This window comes from Formica exsecta, unplaced genomic scaffold (assembly GCF_003651465.1).
Source record: "Formica exsecta isolate Colony F162 unplaced genomic scaffold, ASM365146v1 scaffold191, whole genome shotgun sequence".
Lineage (NCBI taxonomy): Eukaryota > Metazoa > Arthropoda > Insecta > Hymenoptera > Formicidae > Formica > Formica exsecta.
In genome coordinates this window covers 1,881,016-1,891,862 of record NW_021849211.1, presented here as the reverse complement: position 1 = coordinate 1,891,862, position 10,847 = coordinate 1,881,016, and positions in this window count along the sequence as shown.

Sequence of the window (10,847 nt, the reverse complement as noted above, 5' to 3'; positions counted from 1 at the left end):
AACCCTCGCCCCTGGAAAAGCGGCATATTTCATCCAACCACGGTGCTTTTCTTTAATGGACGCCCTTAATAATATATCAATCACGTTTATGTTGCGCCGAGGGAGATCGACCGATACTCGCGCTCCCGCGTCCGTGAAAGCGTATATATATTCGCCGTATTTCATTGAATTCTCTCGCCGCGCGGTGAGTCTGCCAACTCACTGTAGAGAGAGGGAGAGTCTCGTGTTAATAATATTTCGGCGGTTGCGAGCATACGGAAGCGGTGGCGAGTGAGTCCATAACGCTGCGTCCAAATTATTGAGCGTTCCGATTTAACTGATTTAAACTACTAACATAAGTGGTTGTAGTGCCAGCCACTTTCGCGATTTCTCTCGCAATAAATGCATATAAAAAAAACTGTTAAGATAATTTTTTACAAAACTCTATCGCACAATATTCAGAAAATACCTCATGTGTTCTTTTCGAAACATTAAACTGTATCAAAATATTAAACGTAAAAAATTATATATATTTTGAATGGCGATAAAACGGCGCAATAATAGTGAAACTAGATGTACGACTTATTTTGCAAAAAGCAGATTGAAATCAACGAGGATAATAGTGATGTTGTTAAACGTGGCAGTAAAACAAAGGAGGAAATGAGCGAGAATAGATCGAGAAGAGATCCGGAGAAAAGTCGCGGTGCCATAGCGTCTACCACGAGGGTAGTTTCGAGTAACCGAGTTAATCTTGTCGCTCGTACTACGACAGCGGTGCGCCGTACGTGGCAATCAAACAAGTAATTCCGAACAACCGTAATATCCTCGGCTAAGCGCGAGCTGCTTGTAAACGTGCGCCAGCACTAATACCGGTAATTCGGTTTACAAGCGCCAGAGGTACGCCCTGGCTATCTCACGTTGGCTTTGTACAGGAATTCACATTGATGCAAACGCGAGTGAAGCATCCGGCGGCGTGAATCGATAAAATAAGCCTATACATATACAATATATGTATATATATATATATATATATATATACATATATTGTATATGTATAGGCTTATTTTATCGATTCACGCCGCCGGATGCTTCACTCGCGTTTGCATCAATGTGAATTCCTGTACAAAGCCAACGTGAGATAGCCAGGGCGTACCTCTGGCGCTTGTAAACCGAATTACCGGTATTAGTGCTGGCGCACGTTTACAAGCAGCTCGCGCTTAGCCGAGGATATTACGGTTGTTCGGAATTACTTGTTTGATTGCCACGTACGGCGCACCGCTGTCGTAGTACGAGCGACAAGATTAACTCGGTTACTCGAAACTACCCTCGTGGTAGACGCTATGGCACCGCGACTTTTCTCCGGATCTCTTCTCGATCTATTCTCGCTCATTTCCTCCTTTGTTTTATTTATTTTAAAAATTGTGACATAAAAACATTTTTTGATTCACGTTTTTAGAATATTGACATATTTCGATATTTTCTTTCTAAGCTGATTCATAGGAATATGATACGATTACATTTTAAACTAAATTTTGATAAAATTATGTCTCTCTCTCTCTCTCTCTCTCTCTCTCTCTCTCTCTTCTATCTTTTTTTATAAAGATACATTATGAATAGAAAGTCGATACTATATTAAATTATTTAAAAAAAAAAAATATATATATATAAAATATATATATATATATATATATATATATATATATATATATATATATATGTATGTATATAGTTGAAAGAAATCCACACAGCGAAAACTATCGAGCGTTCGCCTTCGATATTCTAACACGTATTTCTCGCTCATTTCATGAAGTTGCAACGTTCACAACTAGTAAACACAGACGTTAGAAATATATAATATCAAGTATAGAACACACATACTAAGACTACATTTCACACAAATGTACGCTACATTTCGATTTTATCGATTGGAGGAATTTCGAAACTACGATTTCGATTAATGCGTTTTGCGAACCGTAATGATCACGATTATATTTGCATGATATTGTCACCGATCGCGATGGTGATTCGTCATTGAATATCGAGACGTGAAAAAGTTAACGACGTCCAACAGTCGCGGTGGTGGCACCAAAAACCGGCCGCCGCCATGACGGCGAATGTTTTTTCGGCGTAGTTTTGGAAAGCGATTAACCGAGCTTGCGTCTAGCACGTAGTTGCTGTCCAGGCTGGTGCCAAAACGTAACGAGCTTCTGCGACAAAAAACCTCTTGAAACGGCGGCGAATCGCGTTGAATGTCTCCCGTCGTGTCATTCATCATCGCGGTCAACGGCATCGCCATTAGACCATGTCCGTCCATGATCGTCTGCTCGTCCGACAATGTGAATAGACGAAGAACGGTACGTTTCGTCAAAGAAAAACGGAAAAAAACTTACCCCATTATAAAGCTTTTTTTTTATTTGAGACAGAATAGTTAATGTACGCAACATGATAACGGCGACTTCGTCTACGAAAGAATAAAACTAAAGTACAGATTCTATTATATAAGAAATGAAGATTGATATAAGACACTATCGGGGAGTGTTTATTTATAACGACGTGAGTTATTTGTCAGTGTCGTACAAAGATCACTAGAATATTTAAAAGTCACGAATCAAGTGTGATAAGTCGAATCGGGGATGCGAAGGATCGCAAGATTAATTTCTAGTATCGTCACCAAAGTGAACGTATAAGGTCGATCGAGAGCCCAAGGCGATAGATACGGGTACCGTCGACTTGTCACTACGTCCCTGCCTCACTTCCTATGGATTACGAGTGTTTTCTTAAGGCAGTGGCCCTCTCAGGGCGGCAATTTGTATTCGAGATAAACCGTTATTGATGCCACCAATATTTCTCAGTCCTATAAAATAGATGCTGTGTGTTCCCCCTGGAGGGCTACTTCCGCTCGCTGAAAACCCGGGGAAGGACCGGTCGGGAAGAAGTTCAGAGAGGGGTGGAAAGAAAAAGGAGTCTGCTTTCGCGACTTCGTGCATGGGACAGCGAGCATACGGATACGAGATGACCTCTCCGCCATCCTTTCCGTTATACGACGGGGTCTATGAGCGAATGACGATTTATGCCGAAAACTTTAAAGACAAAATATCATTCGCGCGTCCTTGCATCTCTACAACCGGCTGTTTGGGCGTCGGACTAAGTTTTCTTCACGTCACCCTTGGGATCGTCGGGCCACGAATAATACAGAGGTTCGCATTTGTAACCAAGCAACAGCGTAGCGAAACGTGGCCGAGGAGGCAAGTCACCGGCGAGAGGAATTTGGGAAGTCAAGTGGATGATATGAGTTCCGGCGGGCGTAAGTCTGGCAGTTTCGTAGAATCGCGAAGTTCGGTCGCGTGGTTAAATAAATGCAACGCGGGGAATATTTTATCGCAGCTCGCTGTTCGAAAGAACGTGACGTGAGTTACTTCGCCTTTACACTCAAAATCGTGGCTTTTCGCGCGCGCACACATAGCTTCTCGTAAAAAAAAAATATAAATACAATATTTATTTTACATATTTTTCTATCATTTTAATTTCCTCCTCCGTATATCGTTACATTTTTCAATTCCCCTGGAAATAGACTTTATCTTTTCCGCAAATATATGGCCCTCTAATTTATCTCGTAATTAAAATTTAATATTAGCCAAGAAGAGAAAAAGGGACAACGCGAAGGACTACGCTCGAGGACATCGCTATATTTCTTTCAAACGGAACGAAATATTAGCCCGAACTTGCGCAAATGTCTTCGCGTCCGCTAATAACTTTTGTTTTTAGTGCGCTATGTCATCGTCGTTTTCTCGACGGTGTGTCGTAAAAGCGATAGCGAAAACGGCGCGTGGCTAAGCCGTAAATACCTCGTCGCAGAGAACGTCCTCGTCAGTCGTAATAAAGAGACGTAGAAAGACCCACGACATGCGTTCCGCAATGTATGGTTACCCGGGATTCCCGTAGGGAAACGATATGTGGATTTCGATGTATACGGTGTCGGTGCGGTTTGTCCCAGAGGGTGAAGGGTCCTGGACACGTCGCGGCCGTGTTATTGTAAGTCTGCCACGATAGCGCCTTATTGGTCGGTATCGGGGTTTCGCCGGCTCGTTGGGGTGGAACGACCTTAAGCGGGATCTGCGCGATTTTACGTCACGCCACCCTCGCGGCGAGGATATTGGATTACAGTGATTTTCAATTATGAGTAATGGCACGCGCACCCCCGAAAAAACACGGCGAGAATGCCTTCGGTGTACCTTTCTCTTAGACTGGATATTGTTTTTAATAAAAAAGAAATACAGACAATAAATTGGAATATTTTACAATCTTCTGTACTTTTGTACTCTGTGGCATAAAAAAATTAACTAAATTATTCCGAGATTAAGAGTCGAAAGCCAGAGTTTTAACGCAATAAATTTTTGTTACAAGATAAAAAAGGTACGAGAGAATTTTCGCGGAAATATTGTGCTATTTGTTCATTATGTGCAATCAAATTGCATTAATATATCGTCGATTGGACTGTAATCAATAATAATTTAATAAAATAACTGGGTCGATGCTTGCTCGAGACATCTTGTTTGGATGAGACCGTTAAAATATATATCGGAGGAGTACATAGTGTGTAGATAAAACTGATTATATCAAACGCGGTAAGGTACATTTTGCGGCGACAAAATATTCCGGCGAAAGGAAACTTCCCCGTTTACAGCACCCTCGGAGTTTATCGGGCACTCGTAGGGTGGCAGCACCCTCCAATGTTCTTGGAGGGTTGCTACAATGTTTGTCAAAACAGAGACGTAAGTTTCGTTTGTATAAAATTCCACTTAAAAGCATTATTTTCCAAAAATATTTTCCATATCTTATCTACTTTCTAATATACAGTATATTTATTATCAGTCATAAATCAATAATTAAAATATATAATATTATACTAAATTTAAAATCTTTGATAGATTCGAGAAAATAATCTCTTATTGTTTCGCTCATTCTATTTTCGGAAATAACACCATAATAATTGGCATAAAATATATCTTTTTATACCAGTTGAAAATTTTAATCGTGCAAATTATACCGATTTCAGTTCTCGACCGTAAGTGCCGCTTGAAATTATCCTCTTTCCTACTTTTGATTGAAAATGAAATCCGTGTTGAATGTAACTTATCATTGTCGATTATGCAAATTTACTGTCAGGTAATATAATAAAGTTTTCATTTTCTGAGAATATTGGAAGGATAGAGAGAAATTTTATGAAATTTACAGCAATATCGTGCGCGTAGTAAAACCGCGTCGAGTAGTATTAATACCGTCATTCGCCAATGCGGCGATCGATCATTCTTTTAATTTCTTAAGTTCACATCTCGTCTGGGGACCGAATAATACTGACGAATAACTATATATGTACAGCGTCGAAGCGACGCACGTTTCTTCTCGATCGATCATTTGCGCGATTGCACGGCTAACAACATAGAAAACGACGGAGAATAGGTGTGTTTCGCAAAAATGAAAAATTGAAGACGTCGCATCGGATGCTTCCATTCAAGCGACATCCGACCTGCGTTTCCAGGAATGGACAATAGCATCCCTTGGGACATCTTTTGAGTGCCGCAAACATTCAATTTGTTCAGTATCGTCTTTCCCTCGAATTTTAATGCCGAAGTGGAAATTTCATCAAAAGATGAAACGTAATCCTAAGGTCAACACACATACACACACACATTTCTCGTAACACGATGCGATACGATTGTGTCCCAGTAACAGCTTTATCTTTCTCTCTATTTTATCATGTATATTTCGTTTTTTTTATATTTGTTCCATTAAAATAGTAATGATGGAAAGCAAAACGTGCAAAATATGTTAATCAGTGAAAACGAGAATTAAATGATATCGATATGAAGTCGTTTTAGTATCGTAACGGCAGAAAATACGTTAGTTATCGTACTAAATGTCATTAACTGCATTATAAACGGAAAACGCGCGAAGGGAAATAATTAATTTACTCCATGAGAACGAATCGATAAACGAGACGACGCCATTCTGGCTGCGAATGCATAATAAAAGTATCACTTATTGCGCCGACCTAAGAGAAAATATTTCATGAGCACGGCCGGCCAGGAAAGCCGCTTTAGTCAGAAACGTTCCGAGCCTTGATTAAAATTCCAAACTATTTCAGAGCCCGGGCTGACATTTCTCTTTATTATCATTATTTTCCTTGCTACGCTCATCGACGTTTTATACTTTCCTGAAAACAATAGGGCTCATGTGGCAACCCTGTGATACATCTTTAATATATACAATATCTATAACTAACAGAAATTTATAAATTCTGAAAAGATAAAAAAAAATCGATAGAAATGAATGACATAATAATAATGATCGGGAGGACATTATCTAAATAAAAAACTTGTAAAAATTATTATGCACGACAATTTAATTACTTGATAACTTTTGAATTGTCAAATCTCAAACGACGAACCTTCAACAAATCATTAATAATCATTATTGTTATTAATATTAAAAATAATAATAATGATTATTATATGAGTCCTCGTCTATCTAGTGATCTGCATATGACATGCCTTCTCTAAGACCGGTCTCGCGTTCAGACCCGGTTTCTTTTTCTTTCTCTCTCTCTCTCTCTCTCTCTCTCTCTCTCTCTCTCTCTCTCTCTCTACCTCTTTGTTAAATTCGCGGTCAGTCGGATCGAGATTGGTGGGGCCAAGGTAAGTGCAATTATGCTAATCAAATCAGAGAGGGGGCAAGGCACCCGAGACATGGAAAGGTGATGAGAGGTTACATCGCAGAGAGTTTGAAGTGCTAGTATTAGTTGTGGGTAACCTCAAGGCTCCGCGTCAGAGAGGAGGTGGAAGATGGTGACGGTGGTCGGCGGTCGTGAAGACGGCACAGGCGAGGAATGAGCAGAAACGGTCATGTTACTTGTGCCTCTACAGGGACCAGCAAAGAGAAGAACTGGCAACGCCCGAATCGCCTTCACAAACGTCGAAATCTAGTCTCGAGTGTAGATCAGTCATTATTCAACGCTTAAAAATTCGTTTCCGCCCAACACATTTGTACGACGTTTTCGTATCCCTTCCTTTTTTTTTTAAGATGCGTAAACAGACAAGTATTCGCCGGTGCCAAATTGCCGGAACGTTGTGTGGCGTCACCAAGAAAGATTACAGGGCGCGATAACATCGGCTAATATCGGGGGAGGAAGAAGAGCACACTTGGTTCTACAGGCGGATGCGCGACGAGGCCGGTACCCCGTTTAACCCAGGAACATTGACGCAAAGCGGTCATCGTTTTTACGCCACGGACCGTGTCATTAGCCGAACGCTGTCGTATAATTTCGGAACCGACGGATTCCTCATCGAATCCGCGGTCACTGTCGGCTCGAAATAAAAACAAAGAGCACAAAGGGCTCGACAATTTCACAGCATCAAGTTTATCAAGACGCGTTGCAATAATCCCACTCAATGGCTATGCTCGGTAATTCGATGTCATCGTCGCCATCGACATTATTCGCGCGCCATAGTTAATTTCTTGGGTTACGAGGTGTCGCGCTCAGCGCAAAACATGTAAATTATTTTCCATAATTAAAACGCACACCGGATTCGCCATACCGTGCATTGCACGCGCGCGGCTCACGTACTAAAAGTTTCAGTGGAATTGCCGGAGCCGGCTACGTAGCTGCTATGCGAGTTTCTGGGTTATTGGTTTCTCGGTTGTTAATTCGCCATGTCGGCACGCCCAGCAGTTGCAAGTGACCATGCGGCGCTCGAACGTACGTGGGTCGTTGGCGCAATCAAAGGATCGAGGGCGGAAATGAGAGAGCGGTAGCGGGCAAGATCCGAGAAAAACGGAGACGGAAAAGCAGGACGGAGTAAGGAAGAAAGTACCGCGTTTCGAGTGGCAATATAATACAGCCACGAAACAATGGAGCACCGTGTAAGCCCGGCCACGAGGGCAATAAAACCACGACCGCGTTGGCGTATAAGCCAAGAGAGCCGTAGGAGAACTTCCGTGGCGGATGAGGGATAGAAAATTAAATATTAATTTCACCAGAGCGACTGAGAAAAGCTCGCAGCTCGCAAGCCCCCGGCTTCCTTCGACCCGCCGAAAGGTACCGATTCGAAGAGAATCAAACTCTTCCGGTACTGCCTGGATTCCGACCAGATTGGCTTCGTCTGAATTCGAAATTCAATTAACTCTACGGCGTACTCGCATTAATAATCTAGTACCAACAAAAAACGAATCCTGAATTAAGAATTTTCAATGCACGTATTGTACCCACCGAGCGATCAAACAGGAAATTAGGTGTTTGCATCGAAAATACGAGAAGATATCGTACCGGCTTGTTCTACGCTCATGAGTATTTGATTAGCCATTACGGAAATTCAAGCTCACCGCCGACTAGATGATGATACATCGGCGAAAAATTTATTTTATACTCAAAAGCTCGCGCTGTAACAGGAAATCCCGTCAATTCTCAAAGGAACGTATCATCCCGAAGCTATCCCGACGCAATCGCAAATAATTACCGCAAAAACTCGATAAACGGTAGCATCTCGTTATCTTCGACGGCGCGGTTTTAGCAACTTTCATAAATCATTGAATCCAGCGCAAGCCGCTTTGCCCTGGTTCACGCAATTTCATTCGCCCGCTATTCGCGAAGGGATTATTATGGCGGCCGTATTTAGCCGAGCGCGGATTACAATCACGACTGGGTATTATGGCATAAATTTGCTATACGCGACAAACCAAAAAAAAAAAAGAGAAAAAGAGAGAGAGGAGAAAAAAGGAACACGAACTCCCATGGCGGTCCACCAAATGTTTCCTCTTCGCAGCACGCGACGCCCGCCAATGAGGGTGTCGGCAAAGGGGTCGGGGACGGTGATGTCGACGACGGAAATGCAAAAGTTCGATTTATGCGCTAACACGTTCGTGCCGTACGTACACACGCAGGCGCGCGTGCACGCCCGAACGTAGATAGCTCTCCTACCCATCGGGGAATGAACAATGATGCATGGGCGCTCTCTCTCTCTCTCTCTCTCTCTGTATGCGTGCGCGAGACCCTTCTCTATCTATTTTTTTTTCCATGACCGCCGGACTATCGATGTTTCATAGATCGCGCGATAACGCCAGAGACGAAAAAGTATGTCCGAATTCCGGTCCTGATAGCGCGCGCGCGCGCGCGAGAGAGGGTATCTCTGACGAACGTAGCCGGTGAAATCTATGCCATGGCGATGCGTTGTCGACGAGATGCGCACGTCCCGCGCACACCCCCGTCTAATATCCGCTTATGCGAGAATCTGAAATTTATGTAAACGATCCTTCATCTAGTCGCTGATAGATCCGAGAATATATGCACGTTGCGTGTGTGTCGCCGTCGCGTCAAATGGAAACTCACGCGATCTATGTAGCATAAAGTTTCGCCAGACGACGTGTGGCATGGCGAGAGAGTTGCGCCTGATTAAAAATTATTTCCGCCCGCCGCTTAATTTCCGTGCAATCTAACTATTAACCGCGCATCGCAAAATACAAATCTTCTTATATATAATATCTCTATTTTTTACATCATAGCCTGAGTAGTTAAGTAAAAAGCGATCATGTTATCTCAAATAGCAAAATTCAACGCGGAAAAATACGATTGAATTACGTAAAACATAAATCATGAAAATATAATATGTCCTTCGGAAAAAATATGACAAAATTACAAATATCAAAAATAGATGATATAATGCAATATTATGCACGAGACACGCAAATTCAAATGACAGATACAAGACACGTGTACAACAATTGTAGGAAATTTCTAAAATTACTTTGGCCAAATATAACGGATATTCGGCGCGAGACACTCGACCGGAAGTATATCTCGTGATACTTTTCTGTTTGTAGTGCCAACATTTGTCTTGCCACCCCTGAAGGTATACAGGGGCGAATCCGCACAGTGCCGTACCGCGGTGTCGTAGCCCGCGGGTGCAGTATATTCATGCCAGGTTAGTCGGGCCGCCCTCGCGCAGAAAGAAAGATACCCGGCCGGGATTGAAAATAAATTTCACTGAGGGCCTAACCCGTACAAATAGCCCCGCGCTGCTTTTAATGGACGCGGCATCGTGCCACGGCTAGCGACGTTTTATCACCGTAGCTTCGAGAGCACCTACGGCCGTTCGATTACGACTGTCGATATTGTTCCGGCTCTTGTCGCCGGGAGGAGAAACATTGCTGCTTCCCCGGCGAAAAGCAATCGGCGAATTTCTTGGTGCTTTAACCGAGACTCGTGGTACAACCGGGTACCGGAGAAAGACGTTTAATTTTTGGTCTTAATACGGATATTACGCTCGGTTTCCTCTCTCGGCGAACGAGCCTACGAGACACGATATTCCGTCGCGGTTTGCGTCTTCTCTCGTGTTATTTCGATGACCAACCACCTCACGTTACTCGTGTCACATATGAAAGATCTACGCTGCAAATCGCGCTTATTCTTTCAATTTCGCCATTAAGCACGCAATGCAACAATTACATCGACCGTAAAACCGCGATTACTGCACGGCGATGAAACGATTAGGAAAATACGAAGCGGTATAATTATTCGTAACGATCGTCGCGTATTTATTACGTGCCCCATATTTACCCCGCGGTCACCATGTATCGTTCGCGGCACGTGAGGCACCACTATATCGTTAACCACTATCACAGTAATGTAAGCAGCTATACTTACAAGCGTATATTTCCCTAAGTAATTACGAGAGAGAGAGAGAGAGAGAGAAATTGGCCGCTATTGCAGAGGCGAACTACCGTGCTTGAATCGAAAAATTAGCGGAGCGATTAGAAGGAACCTTACCCAGAACCTTGTCATCATCGGTAGTACGCGTACAACGCGATATTGAACG